The sequence below is a fragment of the Bombina bombina genome, chromosome 10 (assembly GCF_027579735.1).
Source record: "Bombina bombina isolate aBomBom1 chromosome 10, aBomBom1.pri, whole genome shotgun sequence".
In the NCBI taxonomy this organism is placed as follows: Eukaryota; Metazoa; Chordata; class Amphibia; order Anura; family Bombinatoridae; genus Bombina; species Bombina bombina.
Window position 1 is genome coordinate 27773759 of NC_069508.1, and position 21153 is coordinate 27794911.

The 21153-nt window shown below is 30.3% G+C and overlaps 1 pseudogene; it reads left to right on the forward strand.

Annotated features, from left to right (window-relative positions):
- The window catches only part of LOC128640674 (calcium-activated chloride channel regulator 1-like), a 125832-nt pseudogene that overhangs the window by 13537 nt on the left and 91142 nt on the right, over positions 1 to 21153 (forward strand).

A 21153-nucleotide genomic window follows, 5' to 3' on the forward strand; every position in this document is an offset into this window, starting at 1 on the left:
AAAAGGAGGGTCGCAGGGCTAAGGTGATTGGGGTAGTAAAGGGTTGTTGAAATTCGCTGCTTCCAAGGGTTGGCGTTGTTGGCTCAGCCTTGTGTCATGTTATTTCAGGCAAGAATTCTTCCCCGATGCGAGTATGGATAGTGGGGCACTCATTCGTGCACTGGGCGTCCATCAGGGCTCTGCACCTGCTGGACGGGCAGCAGTTGGGATTTGCCTCATCCAGAGCTAGCATTTGGTGGCTGGGTCAGGATGCTCTTAGGAGGTGGGGGCAACCTCACATTATTGTAAAGCATCTGGGGGAAATGACATGTGGTCCGTTTCAGCTTTGGACCTAATTAGGAGAATGTCTTCCGACATTCGCTGGGTATGTGCTTGGCTTAAGGATGTCAAGATTGGGTGGTCCTACGTAGTGGCACGACTGCGTTGGAGGTACATTGTTACACAAAGGGCTGCCTACAATGTGAGGAAGAAGCTGAACAGGGAAATGGGGAGAAGGATCATGGCGTTAGGCAGTTTTGCCATAAGGCATGATACGTTAATGGCTGACAATAAGACTCTCTATCGCCCTGATGGCATCCATCTCACTGATGTGGGTTTAGACATTTTCCTTGGGATATTCGTAAGGCTCTTCTCTCTGTAGTTTAAAAAAAAAAGAAAAAAAAAAGGTTATTGTGTTATGTGAGCTGGTCGGTTGTGGCGGCAAGAGGCGGCTGACTCTTGTGGCGGTCGGTCAGGGCCCAGAAAGCAGGCAGGGAGAGAGAAGAGTGATGCCCTAGGATGGGGGAGGCGACACCCACTAGGTGCCGACCTAGGGGTTACTCCCCCCTACGAATCGTAGGCCAATAGCTCTACCAGCTTACAGCTTTCTCTCCCTGTCAATTGGGCGCACACAATCTGTGCCACGCTGCAAACACCATGTAGGATCCTGGCCATCTGTCATTAGGAGTTAAGCTAGCTAGTTCATTGCAGCTTTATACAGTTCTCTGTTATTATTATTATTAAGTTGCTTAAGTTGGCATATTTACATAGCCTAGTTTAAGAGGTTTATTTTTGTAATAAACATGACCGTGACCGGTCTTTAGCCCAAAACCTGTTGTTGTGTGTTTATTGGTTTTATCATTCTAGGGTGCATAAGACGTAATAGGAAGTTTATCTCTTATGGAAGTGGAGGGCCCTCTAGTGGGGCTGTAACAAAATTAAGGGATAACTGAGTTGAAGTCTGGAGGGAACTAGGTCCGTTACATTGTTGCAAGTGTGGGGGTGGGTGTTTCTGCTTACCTTTATAGGTCTTGGCTGCAGTGGATCCGGCCCTCTTTGTTCCTGGTTCCAGACTTCAAGGGAGCTTTTCCTGCCCGCCCATCCCTGGAAGAAGAGGTGGCGGCTCGTAGTGGTAATGGTTAGGGTTAACCCTGGCATGGGTAGGCTTACGTGAGCTAGCCTTCTAAGCCCAGGTTTAAATTATAGCCTTCCACCTGTTTCAGGCGTGTTTTACAACTCGTTTGAGGAGGTTGCCTTACTAGGCTGGTTGTTTATGCCCTAGCTGGCAGTCGGTCAGGGCCCAGAGAGTGGGCAGGGAGAGAAAAGAGTGATGCCCTAGGATGGGGGAGGCGAAGCCCACTAGGTGCTGACCTAGGGGTTACTCCCTCCTATGAATTGTAGGCCAAATAGCTCTACCAGCTTACAGCTTTCTCTCCCTGTCAATTGGGCGTGCGCAATCCGTGCCACGCTGAAAACACTGTGTAGGACCCTGGCCGTCTGTCCGTAGGGGTTAAGCTAGCTAGTTCATTGCCGCCACCAGTTTGTCAAGAACTTTATACAGTTCTTTGTTATTATTATTATTAAGTTGCCTAAGTTGGCATATTTACATAGCCTAATTTAAGAGGTTTGTTTTTGTAATAAACATGACCGTTATTGGTCTTTAGCCCAAAACCTGTTGGAGTGTGTTTATTGGTTTTATCATTCTAGGGTACATAAGACGTAATAGGAAGTTTATCTCTTATGGGATTATCTATCTTTTTAAACAATAACAAATTCTGGTGTAGACTGTCCCTTTAATAAAGTGAAAGCTGATAGCATTTTCCTCAACAACAAAAAAAACCCAAGGGGTCAAAATCTTAAGTTAGAGGGTAGCAGAAATCTGAAGAAGCAGTGTTTTTTCAGAAAGGGGTATATATACAAAAATAGCACAATCGAGAGTGGGCGGGAACAACGTCCCTATAGATCCAATACCTGTGCTGCTACAAAACGTGTCTGCAAGGCATGTATAATACACAAAATGTTAGTCCAAAAGAAAGTACAGCAAAGGATAAAATAAAATGTCTAGTTTATTGAAGAATAGTTAAAAACATGTAAGGTCAGTACATCCATTAAAATCCATGACAGGTGAGTAAACAGGAGCACACTGCAGACACGTTTCGTGCTTTAGCACACTTGATCACTGCTTACCTGTGCTCCTGTGCACACACCTTTTTAAAGCAACCACTCATTAATCAACACTAATTGATTACACACCTGTCATGTAAAGCCGTTTACACTGCAGAAAGAGGCTTATACTTACACTTGCAATAGCAACAAAAAATGTTTGCATTTAAATTGTCTACTTTTACTATGTATATACACAATGTTTTGAGGAACATATATAAAGCTCCTGTCCACTATTTCAATGATACAGATAAGAACAACTATTGTATCTCAATATCAAAAATAATAAAAACATGCCCTTATGCATACAGATCTATAAAGATACTATTTATAATGCCTAATTCCCTTCAGAAAGGGGGGTGGATTTGTGGAATAAACTTCCAAAAGAGGTGGTAAACACAAGGATTTTAAAATAATTAAAAAATGCCTGGTACACACATAAAGCTAAATAACATGTAATATGGGTAGACTTTTGCCTTTGAATCTTATCTACCATCAAATTCTTTGTTTCTATGGGGCCGATTTATCAAGTGTCAGGCAGACATGATCCACTGTAGCGGATTATGTCCACCAGACATCGATAAATGCTGACTGCATTGTGCAATGCCACCCTGCTTGTGCAATGCCACCCCTGCAGATTCGCAGCCAATCGGCCGCTAGCAGGGGGTGTCAATCAATCCGATCGTATGAGGTGGCGGACGAGTTAAGGAGCAGTGGTCTGAAGGCTTGCGCGGAAACAGCTACATTCTGTGATAAATCAGCCCCTATGTGTCTATGTTTCTGACAATGTGTAGCAGATGCCTGTATATATAGTAGTATATATATCATACCCCGCTCTGGTGAAATGCTTGTGCAATGCCGCCCCCTGCACACTCGCGACCAATCGGCCGCTAGCAGAGGCCGTCAATCATCCCAAATGGATCAGTATGATTTCAGTTTGCCACCTTAAAGGTGGCAGAGAAGTTAAGGAGCAGCGGTCTTCCAACCACTGCTTCTTAACTTCCATTTTTTGCGGACCAGAAACGATGGAAGATCAATGCAGCATCCGCTGCTTAATAAATCGACCCCTAAGTGTGAAGTGTCTTTCTGTTATTGTGTGAGTGTAACTAGCCATTGTCTGATGTTTGCCCCATTGTATAATATTTGTTTCTATTGTTTATGTGGTGACTACCCCCCTTTTTGGAAATGTATAAAAGCTGTGTTTCTGTGTAATATGTTCTTGGGGGTAGCTGTAACAATTTTCAGCAGCCGTTATTCTAATAGCGGCCGGTATCCCGCAGAGATTCATTGGTCAGCGCTTTGCTGGAGGAAGCTGACTTTAGCGGGTATACTCAGTCTGAGGGTACCGAGACCCGCTACACTTATCCCTCCAAAACAGCTCTTTTCCCTCCCTCACCCACAACTGGTCAACCCCATCTTAAGTCCTGGAAGACAGTCTGCCAATGTAAAAATGTAAGGCTTTTTTTTTTAATAAAAAATATATTTTATGTTTTCTGCAGTGTAGGATACCCCCTTACCCTCCAACCTCCCTGGTTTGCAGAAATTGTGGTGGTGTAATTCACACATCTGCTGATTGACTGGAAGCATGGAAGTGTGACTAGTGTGGAGCTAAATCCTGTCCTAAGCTTTTTGTAAAGAAGGCTGATGTTTGCTGATGTTTTGGCTGGCCGTGTTCCTAAACCTGTGACTGTCACAGATAAAAGCCTAAGAGATGTGCCCTATATATTAGTTCCTGCTTCTGAAGGAGTTGGATCTTAGGGGGCAGGCTGGAGTATATTTGTTGATGAGTGAGGACAGGTAGGGGGCAGTATTTGTGAGGGCTTTGTAGGTCAGGGTGGGAATTTTGAATTAAACTCTGCTGTGAATGGGGAGCCAGTGAAGGGACTCACAGAGAGGTTGAGAAAGGTGGATTACCCTGGCATTTAGGATGAATTGAAGGGGAGAGAGGCGGGAGAGAGGGAGGCCAGTTAGTAGATTGTTACAGTAGTCAAGTCGGGAAATTACCAGGGAGTGGATTAGCTGTTTAGTAGTTTCAGCACTCAGAAATGAGCCAATTTTGGAGATATTGTGTAGGTGGTTGCGGCAGGATGAAGAGAGCAATTGGATGTGGGGAATGAAGGACATATTTGAGTCATGTTATTTTAAACAACTTTTCAATTTAGTTCTATTATCTAAATTGCTTCATTATCTTGATATCCTTTGTTAAAAGGGCTCAGTAGCTGATGATTAGTGGCTGCACATAGATGCCTCGTGTGATTGGCTCACCCATGTGCATTGCTATTTCTTCAACAAAGGATATCTAAAGAATGAAGCAAATTAGATAATAGAATTACATTGAAATGTTGTTTAAAGTTGTATTCTCTATCTCTATCATGAAGTAAATATTTGGAGTTTTATGTTCCTTTAAGTACTAGTATCCATTTCCAGCAAGCTCTTACTTTAAATAGGAGCCATCTTGTCATTCGCAGGAACTGCCCCTTTTTTTTACAATAATTCCAACAGGGCAGCCCCTGCGAGAGTTGGCAAGATAAACTACGTCTGAACCCTTGCATTTTTTTAGTTTGTCGGGCTCTTAGTGAGGAACACAGCACAAAACAATATTGCACATCATTTGTCCATTATTAAGACACTTTCACTTTTATTTTTTTATAACTAAATTTTCATATTTATAAATACTATACAGTACTTTTCTATAATCAAAATTATTCACCTTCACTATGTTGTCAAACAGCATCACTTTAAATTCACTTGTATTATAATGTATTATTATTTTTATTTCACTTTAAGGGGGTTCATTATTTGTTGGTAATTAGTTATTACTAAAGGTACCAAATCCCCTTTTCTCACCTAAGTAAATAATACAACAGGCTTTAATAAAATATGATCTAAGTGCAATGTACATGACTATCCCTTTAAAAAAAACAAACAGGATTGGTCATACAATGTTACTCTATGGACTACCTCACTTGCTGAGCCATAATATAAACAAGTTTGTTACCACTGCCTTTTTTATAACATGAAGTTTCTATTTTCGTAACGTAGAATATTTTTTTCTTTCAAGCTACTATATCCTCATGCTTATTAATTGATTCAGCTGTTATAACTTTGTATTAGTAATACCGCAAAAAAATAATATGATTAATCGAACATAACACTCACGGGGAGGAACAATAATATGTAAACAGTCATCAGCCTATCAGATCATAATAGGAAGTAACACAATGTTATGATTGGCTGTGACTGACCAGATGATGGAATTCCACAAGGGTAATCTTCTATAATTGGCTGCCATTTTTCTCTTTTCAAAAAGCAATAACAATTTGATAAACCCAGGATTCAGAACTATTTCCGTTGTTCTCTTATTCACAACTTTGTGTAGTTGTTATTGTGCATCTATCCTGCCAAGAAGGCTTTAGTTTTTAGCTATTGACATCCCCCAACTCTGTTTTTATTATATTCTAAGCAACGTTTAAGTTTGTCAAAGTATGCCACAGTGATATAAACCAGATCATGTGTTTATGGAATGGAAGAACATACACAGCTTTATTAAAAATCAAGGAAACAGTCATCAGCCTATCAGATCATAATAGGAAGTAACACAATATTATGATTGTCTGCGGCCAGATAAAAGAATTTCACAAGGGTAATCTTCTGTAACTGGCTACTATATTATATTGACACCTGAAAGAGCCAATAGATGTCAGAGGGAGGGATTTGTATATGCATATATATTTTGAAACAGCATCAGCCTACAGCTCCTCTGAGGAAGCGTTATTTTGTGAGTGTGAGTCAGTGGTTCAAGCTGAGAGTGGTGTCTCTCTCTTTTTTAACTGCTTACTTTAGCTACTTCTTTTGATGCTAATACTACTTTAAAATATAATCTGTAGGGGAAATTATTAAGAATGTTTATCTTTGATTAGAATCCTTTTAAAGCACCACTTTGTTTAAATAATTCTAATATTAATTGCAGCTCCCGGATTGTAGGAGCTTAGTTTAGCTATAATTAGCAAACGGTTTGCTCGATTTCATAACAAGTCATTTTTATTCACCTACACTTGATTTTTTTCCCAATGCAAATTTTAAATTCAGGAATAGCTGTGGTTTATGTGTTTAAATGTGTGACTGAATGAATGTTTCTTAATCTAACAATAAATAATGTATGTATTGTATGGGTTTTAAAGGTAAGCATTTTTCTCTTTTCAAATGCCAAGAACAACTTGATAAATACAGGATTCAACACCCCTTCCTTTGTAAATAGAAGTCAAGCCCGGGAGTACCCTTTGTTTATTGTGTCTGTATCCCCATCAGTATATGTGCCACAGACTGTAAAGTTAGGTTTTACAATATACAAATGATTATTTTTATTTAAAGGACCTGTGTAGATGAGGAAACACAATTCTATATGACATAAATACTTTCTAAAATTCCAATAACTTAAACTATATTCTTGTTTTTGCAGGAAAAGTGTTTGTCCATGAATGGGCTCACCTTCGTTGGGGGGTATTTGATGAATATAATAATGAAGTACCTTATTACTTTGCTGGAAATGGTGCTATAGAAGCAACAAGGTATTCCGAAGATTATTTTGTTGATTGGTTGATTAATCAATTGATTGATTCTTTGCACACTAAATTTACATTATAAATACACTACTTTGAAAATTAACACTCTATGGGCCAGATTACAAGTGGTGCACTATTGTTAGCATGAGTCACAATAAGCAATATCACAACCATGCGCCTATATTACAAGCAGTAAATGCGTCCTCTAAAGCGTAAACGTAATTCATGCTCGTCAGATTAGCACAACTAAAGACCTCCCATAAAGGGTAGGGGTATAAAAAAATGTGCACCAAATACAACATAAATGCATTAAAATAAAGTGTTACACCCATATATACAGTTTCTGATAAAATTTTTTTTTATAAATATCATATAAATATTTTTATAAGGTTTCAAAGGTATATGATATATGACCAGGTATTTGAATGGAAAGGGCTATATTGTATACATATATGTCTAAATATGTGTATGGGTGTATATATTTATGTATATATGTGTATTTATGCATTTATTTGTTTGTATATATGTCTATACATATATACACATATCAATAAATATATACACATACACACACACTTTGAAGCCCTTTTCAATAAAATACCTTAAAAGTTGAAAACATGTTGTTTTTTTTACTGTAAATATTTTTCATTCAAAGGTTCTTCACATAATAGAAAATGTTCTTTGTATTTTTAAATTTATAATTATATATATACACCTGTATATGTTCATAAAGATAAGTATAGACATATATTTTACATACAAATCATCAAATATATATATACATACACACCTGTATATATTCATATAGATAAGTATAGATATATATTTTACATACAAATCATCAGATATATATATATACATACACACCTGTATATATTCATATAGATAAGTATAGATATATATTTTACATACAAATCATCAGATATATATATACATACACACCTGTATATATTCATATAGATAAGTATAGATATATATTTTACATACAAATCATCAGATATATATATACATACACACCTGTATATATTCATATAGATAAGTATAGATATATATTTTACATACAAATCATCAGATATATATATATACATACACACCTGTATATATTCATATAGATAAGTATAGATATATATTTTACATGCAAATCATCATATATATATATACATACACACCTATATATATTCATATAGATAAGTATAGATATATATTTTACAAACAAATCATCAGATATATATATATATATACATACACACCTGTATATATTCATATAGATAAGAATAGATATATATTTTACATACAAATCATCAGATATATATATATACATACACACCTGTATATATTCATATAGATAAGTATAGATATATATTTTACATACAAATCATCAGATATATATATACATACACACCTGTATATATTCATATAGATAAGTATAGATATATATTTTACATACAAATCATCAGATATATATATATATACATACACACCTGTATATATTCATATAGATAAGTATAGATATATATTTTACATACAAATCATTATATATATATATATATATATATATATATATATATATATATACATACACACCTGTATATATTCATATAGATAAGTATAGATATATATTTTACATACAAATCATCAGATATATATATATATATATATATATATATATATATATATATATATATATACATACACACCTGTATATATTCATATAGATAAGTATAGAAATATATTTTACATACAAATCATCAGATATATATATACATACACACCTGTATATATTCATATAGATAAGTATAGATATATATTTTACATACAAATTATCAGATATATATATATATACATACACACCTGTATATATTCATATAGATAAGTATAGATATATATTTTACATACAAATCATCAGATATATATATATACATACACACCTGTATATATTCATATAGATAAGTATAGATATATATTTTACATACAAATCATCATATATATATATATATATATACACATACACACCTGTATATTTTCATATAGATAAGTATAGATATATATATTTTACATACAAATCATCATATATATATATACATACACACCTGTATATATTCATATAGATAAGTATAGATATATATTTTACATACAAATCATCAGATATATACATATATATATATATATATATATATATATACATACACACCTGTATACATTCCTATAGATAAGTATATATATATATTTTACATACAAATCATCAGATATATATATATATATATATATATATATATATATATATATATATATATATATATATATATATACATATACACCTGTATATATTCCTATAGATAAGTATAGATATATATTTTACATACAAATCATCAGATATATATATATATATATATATACATACACACCTGTATATATTCATATAGATAAGTATAGATATATATTTTACATACAAATCATCAGATATATATATATATATATATATACATACACACCTGTATATATTCATATAGATAAGTATAGATATATATTTTACATACAAATCATCAGATATATATATATATACATACACACCTAAATATATTCATATAGATAAGTATAGATATATATTTTACATACAAATCATCAGATATATATATATATATATATATACATACACACCTGTATATATTCATATAGATAAGTATAGATATATATTTTACATACAAATCATCAGATATATATATATATATATATATATATATATATATATATATCTATACATACACACCTGTATATATTCATATAGATACGTATAGATATATATTTTACATACAAATCATCATATATATATATATATATACATACACACCTGTATATATTCATATAGATAAGTATAGATATATATTTTACATACAAATCATCAGATATATATATACATACACACCTGTATATATTCATATAGATAAGTATAGATATATATTTACATACAAATCATCAGATAGATATATATATACATACACACCTGTATATATTCATATAGATAAGTATAGATATATATTTTACATACAAATCATCATATATATATATATATATATATATATATATATATATATACATACACACCTGTATGTATTCATATAGATAAGTATAGATATATATTTTACATACAAATCATCAGATATATATATATACATACACACCTGTATATATTCATATAGATAAGTATAGATATATAGTTTACATACAAATCATCAGATATATATATACATACACACCTGTATATATTCATATAGATAAGTATAGATATATATTTTACATACAAATCTTCAGATATATACATATATATACATACACACCTGTATATATTCATATAGATAAGTATAGATATATATTTTACATACAAATCATCAGATATATATACATACACACCTGTATATATTCATATAGATAAGTATAGATATATATTTTACATACAAATCATCAGATATATATATATATATATATATATATATATATATATATATATATATATATACATACACACCTGTATATATTCATATAGATAAGTATAGATATATATTTTACATACAAATCAATATATATATATATATATATATATACATACACACCTGTATATATTCATATAGATAAGTATAGATATATATTTTACATACAAATCATCAGATATATATATATACATACACACCTGTATATATTCATATAGATAAGTATAGATATATATTTACATACAAATCATCAGATAGATATATATATACATACACACCTGTATATATTCATATAGATAAGTATAGATATATATTTTACATACAAATCATCAGATATATATATATACATGCACACCTGTATATATTCATATAGATAAGTATAGATATATAGTTTACATACAAATCATCAGATATATATATACATACACACCTGTATATATTCATATAGATAAGTATAGATATATATTTTACATACAAATCATCAGATATATATATATATATATATACATACACACCTGTATATATTCATATAGATAAGTATAGATATATATTTTACATACAAATCATCAGATATATATACATACACACCTGTATATATTCATATAGATAAGTATAGATATATATTTTACATACAAATCATCAGATATATATATATATATATATATATATATATATATATATATATATATACATACACACCTGTATATATTCATATAGATAAGTATAGATATATATTTTACATACAAATCATTATATATATATATATATATATATATATATATATATATATATATATATATATATATATATATATATATATATACATACACACCTGTATATATTCATATAGATAAGTATTGATATATATTTTACATACAAATCAACAGATATATATATATACATACACACCTGTATATATTCATATAGATAAGTATAGATATATATTTTACATACAAATCATCAGATATATATATACATACACACCTGTATATATTCATATAGATAAGTATAGATATATATTTTACATACAAATCATCAGATATATATATATATATATATACATACACACCTGTATATATTCATATAGATAAGTATTGATATATATTTTACATACAAATCAACAGATATATATATATATACATACACACCTGTATATATTCATATAGATAAGTATAGATATATATTTTACATACAAATCATCAGATATATATATACATACACACCTGTATATATTCATATAGATAAGTATAGATATATATTTTACATACAAATCATCAGATATATATACATACACACCTGTATATATTCATATAGATAAGTATAGATATATATTTTAAATACAAATCATCATATATATATATATATATATATACATACACACCTGTATATATTCATATAGATAAGAATAGATATATATTTTACATACAAATCATCAGATATATATATATATATATATATATATATATATATATATATATACATACACACCTGTATATATTCATATAGATAAGTATAGATATATATTTTACATACAAATCATCAGATATATATATATACATACACACCTGTATATATTCATATAGATAAGTATAGTTATATATTTTACATACAAATCATCAGATATATATATATATATACACATACACACCTGTATATTTTCATATAGATAAGTATAGATATATATATTTTACATACAAATCATCATATATATATATATACATACACACCTGTATATATTCATATAGATAAGTATAGATATATATTTTACATACAAATCATCAGATATATATATATATATATATATATATATATATATATATATATATATATATATATATACATACACACCTGTATACATTCCTATAGATAAGTATAGATATATATTTTACATACAAATCATCAGATATATATATATATATATATATATATATATATACATATGCACCTGTATATATTCCTATAGATAAGTATAGATATATATTTTACATACAAATCATCATATATATATATATTTATATATATATATATATACATACACACCTGTATATATTCATATAGATAAGTATAGATATATATTTTACATACAAATCATCAGATATATATATATATACATACACACCTGTATATATTCATATAGATAAGTATAGATATATATTTTACATACAAATCATCAGATATATATATATATACATACACACCTAAATATATTCATATAGATAAGTATAGATATATATTTTACATACAAATCATCAGATATATATATATATATATATATATATATATATATATATATATATATATATATATATATATACATACACACCTGTATATATTCATATAGATAAGTATAGATATATATTTTACATACAAATCATCAGATATATATATATATATATATATATATATATATATATATATATATATATATATATATATCTATACATACACACCTGTATATATTCATATAGATACGTATAGATATATATTTTACATACAAATCATCATATATATATATATATATATACATACACACCTGTATATATTCATATAGATAAGTATAGATATATATTTTACATACAAATCATCAGATATATATATATACATACACACCTGTATATATTCATATAGATAAGTATAGATATATATTTACATACAAATCATCAGATAGATATATACATACATACACACCTGTATATATTCATATAGATAAGTATAGATATATATTTTACATACAAATCATCATATATATATATATATATATATATATATATATATATATATATATACATACACACCTGTATGTATTCATATAGATAAGTATAGATATATATTTTACATACAAATCATCAGATATATATATATACATACACACCTGTATATATTCATATAGATAAGTATAGATATATAGTTTACATACAAATCATCAGATATATATATACATACACACCTGTATATATTCATATAGATAAGTATAGATATATATTTTACATACAAATCATCAGATATATATATATATATATATATACATACACACCTGTATATATTCATATAGATAAGTATAGATATATATTTTACATACAAATCATCAGATATATATATATATATATATATATATATATATATATATATATATATATATATATATATATATATATATATACATACACACCTGTATATATTCATATAGATAAGTATAGATATATATTTTACATACAAATCATTATATATATATATATATATATATATATATATATATATATATATATATATATATATACATACACACCTGTATATATTCATATAGATAAGTATAGATATATATTTTACATACAAATCATCAGATATATATATATACATACACACCTGTATATATTCATATAGATAAGTATAGATATATATTTTACATACAAATCATTAGATATATATATATATATATATATATATATATATATATATATATATATATATATATATACATACACACCTGTATATATTCATATAGATAAGTATTGATATATATTTTACATACAAATCAACAGATATATATATATACATACACACCTGTATATATTCATATAGATAAGTATAGATATATATTTTACATACAAATCATCAGATATATATATACATACACACCTGTATATATTCATATAGATAAGTATAGATATATATTTTACATACAAATCATCAGATATATATACATACACACCTGTATATATTCATATAGATAAGTATAGATATATATTTTAAATACAAATCATCATATATATATATATATATATACATACACACCTGTATATATTCATATAGATAAGAATAGATATATATTTTACATACAAATCATCAGATATATATATATATATATATATATATATATACATACACACCTGTATATATTCATATAGATAAGTATAGATATATATTTTACATACAAATCATCAGATATATATATATATATATATATATATATATATACATACACACCTGTATATATTCATATAGATAAGTATAGATATATATTTTACATACAAATCATTTTATATATATATATATATATATATATATATATATATATATATATATATATATATATATACATACACACCTGTATATATTCATATAGATAAGTATAGATATATATTTTACATACAAATCATCAGATATATATATATACATACACACCTGTATATATTCATATAGATAAGTATAGATATATATTTTACATACAAATCATCAGATATATATATATATATATATATATATATACATACACACCTGTATATATTCATATAGATAAGTATTGATATATATTTTACATACAAATCAACAGATATATATATATACATACACACCTGTATATATTCATATAGATAAGTATAGATATATATTTTACATACAAATCATCAGATATATATATACATACACACCTGTATATATTCATATAGATAAGTATAGATATATATTTTACATACAAATCATCAGATATATATACATACACACCTGTATATATTCATATAGATAAGTATAGATATATATTTTAAATACAAATCATCATATATATATATATATATATATATACATACACACCTGTATATATTCATATAGATAAGAATAGATATACATTTTACATACAAATCATCAGATATATATATATATATATATATATATATATATATATATATACATACACACCTGTATATATTCATATAGATAAGTATAGATATATATTTTACATACAAATCATCAGATATATATATATACATACACACCTGTATATATTCATATAGATAAGTATAGATATATATTTTACATACAAATCATCATATATATATATATATATATATATATATATATATATATATATATATATATATATATATATATATATATATATATATATATATATATATACATACACACCTGTATATATTTATATAGATAAGTATAGATATATATTTTACATACAAATCATCAGATATATATATATACATACACACCTGTATATATTCATATAGATAAGTATAGATATATATTTTACATACAAATCATCAGATATATATATATATACATACACACCTGTATATATTCATATAGATAATTATAGATATATATTTTACATACAAATCATCATATATATATATATATATATATATATATATATATATACATACACACCTGTATATATTCATATAGATAAGTATAGATATATATTTTACATACAAATCATCAGATATATATACATACACCTGTATATATTCATATAGATAAGTATAGATATATATTTACATACAAATCATCAGATAGATATATATATACATACACACCTGTATATATTCATATAGATAAGTATAGATATATATTTTACATACAAATCATCAGATATATATATATATACATACACACCTGTATATATACATATAGATAAGTATAGATATATATTTACATACAAATCATCAGATATATATATATATATATATACATACACACCTGTATATATTCATATAGATAAGTATAGATATATATTTTACAAACAAATCATCAGATATATAGACATATATATTTAAAAATAAATAGAACATTTTTTTTCTATATGAAGAACATTGGAAGGTAAAATATGAATAACTACCTTAAGGTTTAGTGCTGTTGGTCTAATGCGGTGTTAGGTTAGTGCACAACTGATACATTTTTTTATAGTGCTCTCCATTGAAGTCTAGGGGGCCTATTTATCATTGTGCGAGCGGACATGATCTGATATTTATTGCACCAGCAGTTCTTGTGAACTACTGGTGCAATACCGCCCCCTGCAGATTTGCGAACAATCGTCTGCTAGCAGGAGGTGTCAATCAATCCAATCGCATTCAATTGGGTTGATTTCTGTCCGTACGGAGCTTGATAAATATGCCTATAGGGGTTATCTGAAGTCCAGCTGTTAGCATGGTGTCAGGTTTTGTTCAAATACAAACAATTTAGTTTCATCTAGTAATATGTGTGCTAAACCGCCCATGTTAAACGCTTACTTGTTTGCACACAAGGGGAAAAACAATTAGTACACCACTTGTAACCAGGCCCTATAAAAATTATTTAATGGTCGATCCATATTATAAATATAATGTGCAATTAGTGATATTTAAATTTTAGATAAAAATATGCAATCTTGCTTATTAACAATAAATGATCTTTGACAATGTGCTCATGTTCTGTCACAGAAACAGTTCTCTTCATAATTTTTAATATGGAAATTAAAAAATTTACGCTCTACTTGGGTCTATATATATTGTTGATAATGGTTGATTAATATTATGAATTCAATGAACCATTAGTGATATTTGAACTTCATATAATAATATACAATCTTTTGATCATGATATTTAAAATAATTTACCTTTTTTAGCTTAAATGACAACGTTATAATATTCTGCCATCACATAAAGTATATTTTCAACTTCTAATAAATTTCACAGACCTAGATTTGGATTTTGGCGTTAGCCGTGAAAACCAGCGTTAGAGGCTCCTAACGCTGGTTTTAGGCTACCGCCGGTATTTGGAGTCACTCAAAATAGGGTCTAACGCTCACTTTTCATCCGCGACTTTTCCATACTGCAGATCCCCTTACGTAAATTGCGTATCCTATCTTTTCAATGGGATCTTTCTAACTCCGGTATTTAGAGTAGTTTCTGAAGTGAGCGTTAGACATCTAACAACAAAACTCCAGCCGCAGGAACAAAGTCAGTAGTTAAGAGCTTTCTGGGCTAATGCCGGTTTATAAAGCTCTTAACTACTGTGCTCTAAAGTACACTAACACCCATAAACTACCTATGCACCCCTAAACCGAGGTCCCCCCACATCGCCGACACTCGAATAATTTTTTTTAACCCCTAATCTGCCGACCGCCACCTACGTTATCCTTATGTACCCCTAATCTGCTGCCCCTAACACCGCCGACCCCTGTATTATATTTATTAACCCCTAACCTGCCCCCCACAACGTCGCCTCCACCTACCTACACTTATTAACCCCTAATCTGCCGACCGCAAAGCGCCGCCACCTACGTTATCCTTATGTACCCCTAATCTGCTGCCCCTAACACCGCCGACCCCTATATTATATTTATTAACCCCTAATCTGGCCCCCTCAACGTCGCCTCCACCTGCCTACACTTATTAACCCCTAATCTGCCGACCGGACCTGAGCGCTACTATAATAAAGTTATTAACCCCTAATCCGCCTCACTAACCCTATAATAAATAGTATTAACCCCTAATCTGCCCTCCCTAACATCGCCGACACCTAACTTCAATTATTAACCCCTAATCTGCCGACGGGAGCTCACCGCTATTCTAATAAATGTATTAACCCTTAAAGCTAAGTCTAACCCTAACACTAACACCCCCCTAAATTAAATATAATTTTAATCTAACGAAATTAATTAACTCTTATTAAATAAATTATTCCTATTTAAAGCTAAAAACTTACCTGTAAAATAAATCCTAATATAGCTACAATATAAATTATAATTATATTATAGCTATTTTAGGATTAATATTTATTTTACAGGTAACTTTGTATTTATTTTAACCAGGTACAATAGCTATTATATAGTTAAGAACTATTTAATAGCTAAAATAGTTAAAATAATTACAAATTTACCTGTAAAAGAAATCCTAACCTAAGTTACAATTAAACCTAACACTATACTATCAATAAATTAATTAAATAAACTACCTACAATTACCTACAATTAACCTAACACTACACTATCAATAAATTAATTAAATACAATTCCTACAAATAAATACAATTAAATAAACTTGCTAAAGTACAAAAAATAAAAAAGAACTAAGTCACAAAAAATAAAAAAATATTTACAAACATAAGAAAAATATTACAACAATTATTAACAATATTAAACTAATTACACCTACTCTAAGCCCCCTAATAAAATAACAAAGCCCCCCAAAATAAAAAAATGCCCTACCCTATTCTAAATAACTAAAGTTCAAAGCTCTTTTACCTTACCAGCCCTGAACAGGGCCCTTTGCGGGGCATGCCCCAAGAAGTTCAGCTCTTTTGCCTGTAAAAAAAAAAATACAATACCCAAGCCCCCCAACATTGCAACCCACCACCCACATACCCTTTAATCTAACCCAAACCCCCCTTAAATAAACCTAACACTAAGCCCCTGAAGATCTTCCTACCTTGTCTTCACCTCACCGAGTTCAACGATCTGTCCAGAAGAGCTCCTCCGATGTCCTGATCCAAGCCCAAGCGGGGGGCTGAAGAGGTCCATGATCTGGCTGAAGTCTTCATCCAAGCGGGAGCTGAAGAGGTCCATGATCTGGATGAAGTCTTCATCCAAGCGGGAGCTGAAGAGGTCCATGATCTGGATGAAGTCTTCTATCAACGGCATCTTCAATCTTCTTTCTTCCGGATCCATCTTGCAGACCTCCGACGCGGAACATCCTGCTGGCCCGACGGACTAACGACGAATGACGGTTCCTTTAAGGGACGTCATCCAAGATGGCGTCCCTCGAATTGAATCAGCCAATCGGATTGAACTTGAATCTGATTGGCTGATTCCATCAGCCAATCATAATATTCCTACCTTAATTCCGATTGGCTGATAGAATCCTATCAGCCAATCGGAATTCGAGGGACGCCATCTTGGATGACGTCCCTTAAAGGAACCGTCATTCGTCGTTAGTCCGTCGGGCCAGCAGGATGTTCCGCGTCGGAGGTCTGCAAGATGGATCCGGAAGAAAGAAGATTGAAGATGCCGTTGATAGAAGACTTCATCCGGATCATGGACCTCTTCAGCTCCCGCTTGGATGAAGACTTCATCCGGATCATGGACCTCTTCAGCTCCCGCTTGGATGAAGACTTCAGCCGGATCATGGACCTCTTCAGCCCCCCGCTTGGGCTTGGATCAGGACATCGGAGGAGCTCTTCTGGACAGATCGTTGAACCCGGTGAGTTGAAGACAAGGTAGGAAGATCTTCAGGGGCTTAGTGTTAGGTTTATTTAAGGGGGGTTTGGGTTAGATTAGGGGTATGTGGGTGGTGGGTTGTAATGTTGGGGGGCTTGGGTATTGTATTTTTTTAGAATAGGGTAGGGCATTTTTTTATTTTGGGGGGGCTTTGTTATTTTATTAGGGGGCTTAGAGTAGGTGTAATTAGTTTAAAATTGTTGTAATATTTTTCTTATGTTTGTAAATATTTTTTTATTTTTTGTAACTTAGTTCTTTTTTATTTTTTGTACTTTAGCAAGTTTATTTAATTGTATTTATTTGTAGGAATTGTATTTAATTAATTTATTGATAGTGTAGTGTTAGGTTAATTGTAGGTAATTGTAGGTAGTTTATTTAATTAATTTATTGATAGTATAGTGTTAGGTTTAATTGTAACTTAGGTTAGATTTCTTTTACAGGTAAATTTGTAATTATTTTAACTATTTTAGCTATTAAATAGTTCTTAACTATTTAATAGCTATTGTACCTGGTTAAAATAAATACAAAGTTACCTGTAAAATAAATATTAATCCTAAAATAGCTATAATATAATTATAATTTATATTGTAGCTATATTAGGATTTATTTTACAGGTAAGTATTTAGCTTTAAATAGGAATAATTTATTTAATAAGAGTTAATTAATTTCGTTAGATTAAAATTATATTTAATTTAGGGGGGTGTTAGTGTTAGGGTTAGACTTAGCTTTAGGGGTTAATACATTTATTAGAATAGCGGTGAGCTCCGGTCGGCAGATTAGGGGTTAATAATTGAAGTTAGGTGTCGGCGATGTTAGGGAGGGCAGATTAGGGGTTAATACTATTTATTATAGGGTTAGTGAGGCGGATTAGGGGTTAATAACTTTATTATAGTAGCGCTCAGGTCCGGTCGGCAGATTAGGGGTTAATAAGTGTAGGCAGGTGGAGGCGACGTTGAGGGGGGCAGATTAGGGGTTAATAAATATAATATAGGGGTCGGCGGTGTTATGGGCAGCAGATTAGAGGTACATAAGGATAACGTAGGTGGCGGCGCTTTGCGGTCGGCAGATTAGGGGTTAATAAGTGTAGGCAGGTGGAGGCGACGTTGTGGGGGGCAGATTAGGGGTTAATAAATATAATATAGGGGTCGGCGATGTTAGGGCAGCAGATTAGGGGTACATAAGGATAATGTAAGTAGCGGCGGTTTACGGAGCGGCAGATTAGGGGTTAATAATAATATGCAGGGGTCAGCGATAGCGGGGGCGGCAGATTAGGGGTTAATAAGTGTAAGGTTAGGGGTGTTTAGACTCGGGGTACATGTTAAAGTGTTAGGTGCAGACGTAGGAAGTGTTTCCCCATAGCAAACAATGGGGCTGCGTAATGCGTTAGGAGCTTAACGCGGCTTTTTTGCAGGTGTTAGGTTTTTTTTCAGCTCAAACAGCCCCATTGTTTCCTATGGGAGAATCGTGCACGAACACGTTTTTGAGGCTGGCCGCTTGCGTAAGCAACTCTGGTATCGAGAGTTGAAGCTGCGTTAAAAATGCTCTACGCTCCTTTTTTGGAGCCTAACGCAGCCTTTATGTGGACTCTCAATACCAGAGTTATTTTTATGGTGCGGCCAGAAAAAAGCCGGCGTTAGTTTTTCGGGTCGTTACCGACAAAACTCCAAATCTAGCCGACAGCCTTCTTGTGATCTCACCTCTT